Raw genomic sequence first — 10,941 nt, 5'->3', positions numbered from 1 at the left:
GTGTTTTAGGGGCACAATAAAGAACGGGTAGGATTTCCACAGCCGTAAAGGGGCTAATTAATCACAAAGAGGTGAAAGCAGAAATGTCCACACTGTCATTTTCAGAGTCTGGTTTGAGTAGACCAGGGCTTCTCTACCTCCCTGTACGCTAGCATCACTTGGGCAGCCTTTAAAAATACAGAGGTCTGATGGGGCACCTGGGTGGCTCAGCTGGTTAAGCATCTCACTTCCGCTCAGGTCATGATCTCATTGCTTTTGAGTTCAAGCCCCGCAATGGGCTCTGGGCTGACAGCTCAGAGCCTGGAACCTGCTTCGGATTCTGTGTCTCCTTCTCTCTCTGCCCTTCTCCCACTTGTACTCTGTCTCTCTCTCTCTCTCTCAAAAAGAAATAATCATTAAAAATTTTTTCTTTTTTTTTTTTAAATACAGAGGTCTGAGCTACCCCAGGCCAGCTAGAGAAGAACCTCTGAGGACTGGGCGTAGGCATGCTCAGGCGCTTGTAGGTGGAGAAGTGCTATTTTACACAGTGTTGTCTGCGTGGAGGGAGGGGCACCGGTGGTGAGGCTGGAGAGAGAGGTTGGGATAAGGATACAGTGGGCTTCAAATGCTCATTAAGGAAAGTGGAGCTTATATATAATAGGAACTGAGTCCTAATAGTTTTCTGAGCAGCAATTCAGGAAGAGGTATCCTGTGGTGGTGTTTGGATCAGGCTGGGGTGGGAGGGGGCCAGAGTAGGGTGCAGGGGTTTGGCCGCAGCAGACTGGTCCCTGAATGATGTGAAAGAAAGACAAATAAGCCTGTCTTGACAAAAGGTGAGATCAGAAAAACGAATTTCTTCTTTAAGGAAGATGTGCAGCTTCAAGGCCCTGTGGTGCTTGTTGGCTAGATGGGAGGTTAAAGGAAAGGAGTCGACGCCAGTGTATTTTTGGTTCCTTTTTTCACTATAATAATTGATCTGTAACCGCCTAACTCAGAAAGAAAAGAAGCTTCCAGCGCTTAGAAGCTTCGTGATTCACTGCTTTTGTTTTTCCTTCCTCCCTTCCAACAGATTAAAGACCTTGCGTCTCTTGGGCCTTTTAAATGTTTCCAATGCTTCTTATACACTGTTCAGATAATTCTACTTCAGGAACCAGTTGTAGGTGTGAATATTAAAGGTGACTTAAAAATGTATTTATTAAAAGATATAAAAACGTACTCTTTTTCTTTAAGAGGCCGGCATTCATAGCTCATGAGTTTCATCTCTCTTGTTGGTGTTCAGTGTACAACTACCACAGTGGTTGTCAAAGGTGATTTGAAAAGTTTTCCTGAATCTTAAACAGTGCAGAACAGTTTTGTTTGCCTAATTGTCTTTGACAGTCACGTGATAAGAAAATGTAGCAGTTGGGTAGCAATCAATGGGAGGAATCCCCTAAAAGAAGATACAGCAACTGCCTTGATGGGCGGGAGCAAGGGCAAAAGAAAATTGCCCTTGTGGGAGTCCTGGAGAGACGTCCTGAAAGAGAAGCCAGCTCTTGGGAAAGATAAATCCAGCATCACTGACTCGACAGTCTGAGATGCCTGCCTCCCTCCCTCCCACCACCTCCTCCTCCTTCTTTGGACAGGTGGAGAAGATGACTCCAAAGATTACAATGTCATTGCCCTCCTGTTTCTGGGAATGCAAATGTGTGCAGCCACTCTGGAAAACAGTGGAAGTGTCTCAAAAGAGTTAAAAATAGAACCACCCTATGATCCAAGAATCGCAATACTGGGTATTTACCCAAAGAACACAGGAACACTAATTCAGAGGGACAGATGCACCCTGGTGTTTATAGCAACATTATCTACAAAAGGCAAATCATGGAAGCAATGCAAGTGTCCATCAACTGATATATGGATAAGGAAGATGTTGGATATATACATATATATATATGTATATATCTATATGCATATATACATATATATACACACATACATAATGGAATATTACTCAGCCGTAAAAAAGAATGCAATCTTGCCATGTGCAACCACAGGGATGGAGCTGGAGAGTATTATGCTAAGTGAAATAGGTCAATCAGAGAAAGACAAATGCCTGTTTTATGTAGGTCAAGCTTTTGCTTATGAGGTAACATCCATGGGTCATAAACATATGTAGGCCTTTGTCGGCTGTTGATCTCCTACAGTTTACTGAATGACAGAAAGAAATTACAAATCGTCACCCCCTGGTCCCGATCACCATGAGTCACACTGTCATTATTCTCCAATGCTGAGTGCTGTGGAAGCAGGGAGAGGACTTTTTTCAATAGTTCTCTGGCACAGACAATGGCTTAACCATTTCTGTCTTCTGGAATTGCGTTGTCCATTATGGTAGCCACTAACTACACATGGTTATTAACATTAATTAAAATGAAATGAAACTTAAAATTCAGTTCCTCACTTGGACCGGTCACATTTCAAGTGCTCAGTAGCCACATGTGGCTAGTGGTGGCTACTATACATTTGAGAGTGAAGATATAGAACATTTATATCATCACCGAAAGTCCTGTTGGACAGCACTGGTCAAGGAAATTTCAACCTTCGGTGAAAATCTACAGTAAAGCCGGATGCCACGATCCCAGGAGTACTTCTTTGGAAGTCCGTCTTGAAGGATGAAAATATTTTAAAAGGCATCCTTACCCTACCCCGTGCCGTGTTGTATATCCCCCTGCCCTGCCCCACCCCTGCTTTGGTAAACGCTATCTTCTGCAGAGACGCTTCTTCATGAAAGTGCTTGGGTATTGACTGCAATCTGAATTCTGGTCTGCAACACAGCCAGCCCATGCAGTGAGGGCATTTGGAAGGGAACATGTGTGATACCCTAGCACATCGGATGCAGAATCTCTCAATAGCGGGTTCGGTTATTCTTATCAAATGCGTTGCATTTATTTTGTGAAGATACACTGGCACCATGAATTAGGCGGGTTTGGGGGGGCCTATAGGAAATCGTTCTGTAAGAAATTAGGTAAAAGGAAAACAATGCAGACCTTGGGACTTCCCTTCAAGAAGGTGGGTCATGATAAAAAGGAAGCTAGAGCTGGAGGAAAGGAGGAGGAGAAGCTATAGAGAAGTGGAGCTCAAGCTCCTCCACCAGGGCCTCCTAGCGTGTGACTCTTGTGTTTCTCCTGCCGTCCTGTCCTTGGACAGTCGCCTCTTTAGATTATGAACTCACCGGGGAATGACCGTGTTCACTTTACAAGAAGCCTTGCACCTGTTCACTAACGGTGCTCAGTTAATATAAACCAGTACAACATGGGGAATTATAAAAGTTGCTGCAGTTACAAAGCAATGAGACCTGCTGCCTTCCAGACAGGGCCGTCTGCATGACGTGGCAGATGGGCTGGTGATCATCACTGTCCGGGTTTTGGCCTCAGGCTTGCAGATCCTGAAACTCAGTTTTGACCAGAAGGCCAGGGTTGATCAGGAGGAGCAGACTGAGTCTCAGTACCCAAGGTCATAAGAGGCTGATCAAGTCCCCTCTTGTTCCTGTCTAATGGAAGACTTTTCTTTCTAGAACCTAAACTTCAACCAAAAACATTTGTTATATGTTCTTACTTGTATTTCCAGACACTCCCTTGTCAGAATTGACGTTCCTGGGAGGTAGAGTTAGTCTTAAAATGATGCTTGTGGAATCCCTAGAATAACATGGACACGGTGGCTCCTAGATGTGTGCCTCGTGATGGCCTGGGAATCACAGCCCAGATAATATTACAGCCATGATAAGAATTGACAAAACGTTGACAGGTCACATCACTCTGGTGATTGGCATGTCAAAGTGTTATCTGCTTTTTCCTCTTGAACAATAGCTGATATGTGTTCTTAGCTTTTTCCTCTTCTAGGCTCCCAAAGACTCTTCCCTTTCTATCGTGTGGTTTTCCTCAGATGTAGTTCCCCTCTGTTTTTTTTTTTTAAGTTTATTTATTTATTTTGAGAGAGACAGTGATAGCTTGAGTGGGGCAGTGGCGGGGGGGGGGGGAGGGTAGAGAGAGAAAATCCCGAGCAGGTTTCGCACTGTCAGTGCAGAGCCCAACGCAGGGCTTGAACCCATGAACCATGAGATCATGACCTGAGCTGAAACCAAGAGTTGGATGCTCAACCAACTGAGCCACCCAGGTGCCCTCAGTTCACCTCTGCTGAAGCAGGGGCATTTATAGAAAACATAATCTGCATTGACCTACTGTTGTACATAATGCAGATTGAACTAAAATGGAGGTAGAACTGGATAAAGAAGATGTGGTACGCACACACACACACAATGGAATATTACTTGGGCATCAAAAAGAATTAAATCTTGCCCTTTCCAATGACCTGGATGGTGCTAGATGGAATGTATTAGTGCTAAGTGAAATAAGTCAGTCGGAGAAAGACAATACCATATGATTTCACTCATGTGGAATTTAAAAATAAAACAGATTAACATAGGAGAAGGGAACGAAAAATAAAATAAGATAAAAAAACACACGGAGGCAAACCATAAGAGACTCTTAACTATAGAGAACAAACTGGGAGTTGGTGGAGGGGAGGTGAGTGGAGGATGGGCTAAATGAATGATCAGCCTTAAGGAGGGCACTTGTTGGGATGAACACTGGGTATTATACGTAAGTGATGAATCACTCAACTCTACTTCTGAATCCAATACTATACTATATGTTACCTAACTTCAATTTAAATAAAATCTTGGAATAAAAAAAGATTAAAGCACCTAGCTTTAAAAAGTGCTGTATGGGAGGGGTGCCTGGGTGGCTCAGCTGGTTAAGCGTCCGACTTTGGCTCAGGTCATGATCTTACGGTTCGTGAGTTCGAGCCCTGTGTAGGGGTCTGGGCTGTGCCCAGAGCCTGGAACTTGCTTCAGATTCTGTGTCTCCCCCTCTCTCTGCCCCTCCCCTACTCATGTTCTCTCTCTCTCGTTCTCTGTCTCTCTCTGTCTCAAAAATAAGTAAACATTAAAAAAAATTCAAAAGTAGTGTATGGGAAATAAAAGCAGATAAACAAATGTGGATATCAAGAAAACAAAAATATAAATATATCTCCACGAACTACCCCTAGTTTCTGTTTAACACTCAAACCATCACCATCTTTTGTCCAAGATTAAAAAAATCTCAATCACTGCAAGCAATGTTTCCTCTTCTTTGATGTTCTGTTCAAGTTATACTTAACATCACTGCCCTTTCTACTGTGAAAGGTGGTAAAAAATAAATAAGGAATAATACTGCTGTTGAAATCAGATTGTCTTGGGTTCTTATGCAACCTAACCTCTCTGCATTGCCCACCTGTGAAATGAGGACAGTGATGGTACCTTCCTCACAGGGTCGTGGCAAGGACTCACAGAGCTAATACACATAAATTGCTTAGCACAATTCTTGGCGATACACTTAGCAAGTGGGAGCTTTTCCTCTCTCCTTCCCCCTCCTCTTTTTCTCTTTCTTTTCTTTCCCTGCCCTCTCTCCACGTCTTGACTACCTATTTTATTATAAAATTATTTTCAGTGTGAGGTAAACAAGCATAGTGCTTGAACATGTCCCCATCGCAACAGGTCGTCGCTGATAAATGTGTTCTCTCTCTTTTTTCTGCCTGTGTTATTCCATGAGTATTCCATTGGCATAACTGTCCACATATTCAATGCCTCGTTCTAAATTACACCCCACCTGCGCCCCTGATTCCACCATATGCTCTTGTTACGTGATGTCTCAAGTGCTCATAACAGACTCTTCACAGATGCATGGGATTTTCCTATAGTAAGCATCTCGTCTAAATATCTAAGCCAAGTCTGGCCTCTGCCACTGAAAAAAGCTTTTGTGATGTCTTCTCCTATGATTTTAAGGCTCGGTGCTCAGGGAAAGCAGACTCATTTCAATAAAATTACAAACGCAAGATAACTAGCAAAGTACATCTGCCGTTGGGGAGAATAATGAAGCTCCAAAGCATATGCTATTTAGGACAGTGCTCTACAGAAATATGTCATTCCTCCCTTCTATTACTGTGGATAATGAAGTGTTGATTGGTATTTAAAACACAATGAACTTTATGCATGGGAAATAGAAATTAATATTTTGTTATTCCCTGCCTTTGTTGCTTACAGGACTAAAAATCTGCTGACTGTAGGCTCAGCCAACCCAGGTCCCAAACCCATGAAAACCTCATGTGACAAAACAGTGAAAGTCCAAAGCCCGCTGACATGGGTGGGATCGGTATCCTGACCCCTAGTCACACAGTACACCAGTGTTTCCATCAAGTGGGGGGCACAAGTGAATAGTAGGAGGAATTGGGAGAAACTGTAACAGGGGCAGAAGATATGGTGACCTCCATGGAGAAACAGCATTCTTAAATCACTAAGAATAAGGAACTATAACCAGTTCTGCTCTGCCTAGAGCAAGGGTCAATATCCAAGAGGGCTGGGCCAACGGGAAGACTGTGGGGAATCTTAGTTATCTGGTAGAGAGATCAGAATCCTACAGGCCGGGGGATCCTTGCAAAATAGTGTGAGATAACAAAAACAGGGTCGAGCCCCAGGAAAGAGGCTGGCAGGTAAGGGAGATCCTAGAGCCCCCTCCGGCTGAGCTGAGGTGCAGAACCAGGCTCCAGTCCTAGAATCCAGCTCCAGTTTTATCCCAGTAGAGGAAAACCAGAAACTGCAGACTAGTCATGCAGATAGACCACAGCAAGTGGGGGGATGAATGCAAAACACCCATTGTCCCGGATTCACCCCCAAGAGCACCAAATGCTGGGTCAAAAAGTAACTACCTAATTCCCTAGTACATGAAGCACTCCCAGTATCCTGCTAATTTAGACTTTAGTTTTCCACTGGGTGGAAATGAACTTGTCAGGTCGCAGAGCTCTGGGGTTCATGGTAGTCAGAACGCATCAGACAGATGTGTTTGAATACTTTCAAAGCAATTCTACTGAGACATCAGACAGTAGTGAAAGAGTTCATCATGGTGACATCTCTCACCTTAAAAATCAATTATTAATTGAGAATCAATGAAGTAAAATGAAACACATCAGCATTTAACTAACGAGGGCCAGGTGAGGTGAAGTGATTTTGGACCACATGGTAGCGCTTTGTCTGGTGCCCCACCAGGTGAACAGTGATCTGCCAGTTCTGGACAAGTACTGGCAGGGTGGACTCACTAAGAAATGGTTCTCTTCGTTTCCTGTATGACTCGAAAATGTGCATGCGATAAATCTAGCCGGCACCCATGCAGTAAAGATTAGAGAGAAAAGAATGGTTTAGTGTGGCGTCAGGTAATAGACAAGGATAGGATGAAGTCTGAAAAGATTATTGCTGACATGCTCTGAGCGCTTGCAGTTTTGACACCTTGTTCTTTTTTTCTTTTTTAATGTTTACTTTGAGAGAGCCTGAGTGGGGGAGGTGCAGAGAGAGAGAGGGAGACAGAAGATCCGAAGCGGGCTCAGTGCTGACAGCACAGAGCCTGACACAGGCAGGGCTCAAACTCACTACCCGTGGGATCATGACCTGAGCCAAAGTCGGACCTCAGCCAACTGAGCCACCCAGATGCCCCTTGTCATACTGTTCTAAGGTTTAACTTATTGTACGTTTCAACCCGTCTAATTCTCGCTGAAGTTCTGCGAGGTATATGTGACCGTTATTCCCATTTCACAGGTGATATAAACTGACACAGCTAGTCAGTGGCAGGGTTCGTATCTAACCCAGAACACTGGCTTCGGAACCTGAGCATTTAACACCCAGCTAATTCCTTTAAATTATTACAGTCATGGCTGGAGGACAGGGACTTTTAAATCTGTGTGATCGACTGCAGCATATTGTTAGAAGACTCTTTCCCTTTCCTTCAACTCTACCTTCTTCTGAAGATAGGCAGGAGTAAGATCTTCACGGTAGAGTGGCCGTATGATATATCATCCAAACTGGAACACTTCCAAAAGTCAGAAACTATTAATAACCTCACCAGGAAAACTGGGACATATGGTCAGACTACTCACAAGGTAAGTTTCAACTTTCAAGACCTGCAGAGTATTGGAGAAGTTGTAGAAACCTGAATCTGACACACACAAATACGTGTATATTACTGTTTACGGTTGTTTTCACGAAATGAGGTGCCTGTATTTCATGGGCAATTTGAAGGTTTTGATGGATAATTTTGACTGTGCCTGCCTTACCCAAGGGTGGTAGAATTTAACCCCTACAAAGAAACCACCCTATACAGTTAGGTGAAGGATTTTTCAAACAAGTTCTCTTATCTAGCAGGTTAGCCAACTTGCAGAAAGATGCTTTTGAGAGACTCTGTATGAACTGATAGCTTTTGATTTTCCTGCAAGAATTAATACAAATTCCAAATAAATGAGGTTTGCAAAGAGTTTTTTTTAAAACTGCAATAGATTAATACACTTTTTTAAAATATAAATTCATCCCTTCCCTGAATTTGCTGAGCTGCCCTGTCACACTTTGCTAAATGCTGCAGAGACAGCAGGAAACAAATTGGCAAAAAGAAAAAAAAAAAAATCTCAAACAAAACCTCCCCAAACAAGTGGAGACAGTTACAGGTGGAGACAAGAGCTATGTTGGAAATAAAATAGAGGGTGTAATGGAGTAACCGGGGAGCAGTGTCAGGACAGGGGAATTCGAGTGTGGTCAGGGAAGTCTTCCTCGAGGAAGGGACATTGGATCTGAGACATCCATGACAAAAAGTTGCCAGTTACATGAGTCCCCAGAAGAGGCAACAGCACGTGCAAAAAAGCCTGAACTCGTGCGCAGGGGTGGGAGGTGCAGAGGGAGAGAAGGGATAGGGGCACTGCAGCTCCCACGCCCTGCGCATCTCCGTCTGTCGCTCAGAGACCAGATTTCCATCTCTGTCGTCCCTTGAGCACTGGCTGTGTTTAGTGTGGATCGGGACCCAGTAATGTCTGCATTGGGCAGGCGGCAGGCCTCACCTTTAGGTGAACCAGCCCAGCTAAGCACACTGCTGGACCTCCTGTGCAAAGACCTATTTCTTGGAGATGTAAAGAAGACAAAGAAGGAGGCCCCAGGCGGGAGCTAATCTCATAACTGAGCTATATTTCCTCAAGGCGATGGAAACTCCTTTCATATCCAGGCTTGAGAAGACCTTCCACTTCTGTAGATTTTTCAAGAAGCCCAGGAGTAGAATCAAGCATCAGTGTGCTATTCAAAGAGGCAGCATTCTCCCAAAGTGGCTACATTAGAAAAAAGGATCATTCTAATTGGCTCCTAGCTACTTTTGTTACCTTTGGGTCTGCAGTTCACCTCCCTCCCCCTGCCAAGGTGTCATTTCTCTTGTGCTTCTGTACATTTCATTACAATGTGCTCTCTGCCCTGAAGTCGCCCTCTCCCCCCATGCCCTGTCCTCTGTTCTTAAAGGTGTGTCGAGATTCAGTTTAGGATTGTTGCCTATGGGAAGCCTTTTCAGAAACCTCAACGCTGACCTCAGATCATCCCTCTCCCCTCCCCACCACCTACAGTCATGATCACGTAGGGGTTCCTCCAGCAGAGCAACCACATGCCTTGAAATTCTCCTGACAGAAACAACAAGAAAATACAATGTGTATTTACAGTAGGCATTGTTGTGGGCACTGAAAAAAGAGCAGACTAAAATCTCTGCTCTAATAGAATTTGTTTTTGATGGGGGAAAACAGGCTGTAAGTGGATGAATAAATTCCTATAATTGGATACTATGCTGCTGTGAAAAAGAATCAGGAAGAGATATGTAGCTTGCTATGGCCTCTAGGATGTATAACTTGTCTAGTAAAATTCTGGACTTGGTGGGTTGGATCACTTCTGTGTCACTGAGCCTGTTTCTCTAGCTCCTGTGTTTTCAATAAACTAGTTAGATCTAGAAGTTGGATTGAATTCACAGGTTTGTTTGTTTGTTTGTTTGTTGGCAAAAATGCCTTGTCAGCAATGTGCTTCCTAGCGGGGAGGGACATAGCGGGAGAATTTATATCAATATTCCTTACAGTGGAAAATATATCATTGCAGTTTTGTATAATAACAAAACATATTTGGAAAGAGAAGGAAACATTGGTAAGCAAGGAAACTTGCAGTATAAAATTAATCCATATTGGTGATAATGAAGTTTATAAATGCTGAGAAAGAAGTTTTTGAAGCCAAAGAGGTATAATATAAGGGAAAAACATCCTACAAATAACTTGTTAAGATTTAGAAAACTCAAGCATGTGTATGGAGGTGGGTTTAGAGATGACAGGGAAAGGATGTCCAGAAGGCATTTTGATTTCGATGGAAATGAGAGGGTTGGGCTAATAGATGATCCAGATGAGGATGTACAAATAGATATTATTTTTTACATAATAATGAAGATATAAATGTTTAATTATATCATGGGAGAGCAGTGAGATAACAAGAGAGCTAGAATACATACCAAGGATTATCAAATCAATGAGGGAAACCTTGCCCAAGGCAGTGAAAGTAATTAACAGGTGAAAAAAGAAACAATAAAATAAATAGAACAAAATAAAATTTAAGAGAAGCATAAAACAAGGAAGGCCAATATCTGGTTTATCAGTCATTACACCAAATTTGAGTGAACTCATTTCTCCCAAAAGACAGGGTTTTAAAAAATCAACATCCAGTTACATATAGAATAAAAGAAATATGTCTATAAAACATGGCCTGCCCACCCCCCAAGTGTTGAAAAAATAAAGATATAGGCAAGGAAGCTATACCAGGAAAGTACACAGAAACAAAGCTAGCAGTGGTAATACTAATATCCATTCAAGGTGAGGAACATTAAATATGCTTTAAACAGAGCAATTAAATAGAGTAATTAGAGACATTATGTGTTTTTTTTCAAGATTTTATTTAAATTCAAGTTAACGTATAGTGTTGTATCGGTTTCAGGAGTAGAATTTAGTGATTCATCACCTACATACAACACCCAGTGCCCATCCCAACAGGTGCCCTCCTTAATGCCCATCCCC

The sequence above is a fragment of the Prionailurus viverrinus genome, chromosome D1 (genome assembly GCF_022837055.1).
Source record: "Prionailurus viverrinus isolate Anna chromosome D1, UM_Priviv_1.0, whole genome shotgun sequence".
NCBI classification, from domain to species: Eukaryota; Metazoa; Chordata; class Mammalia; order Carnivora; family Felidae; genus Prionailurus; species Prionailurus viverrinus.
The sequence above is the reverse complement of the archived record's forward strand: the minus strand, read 5'-3'. Positions refer to the sequence as shown.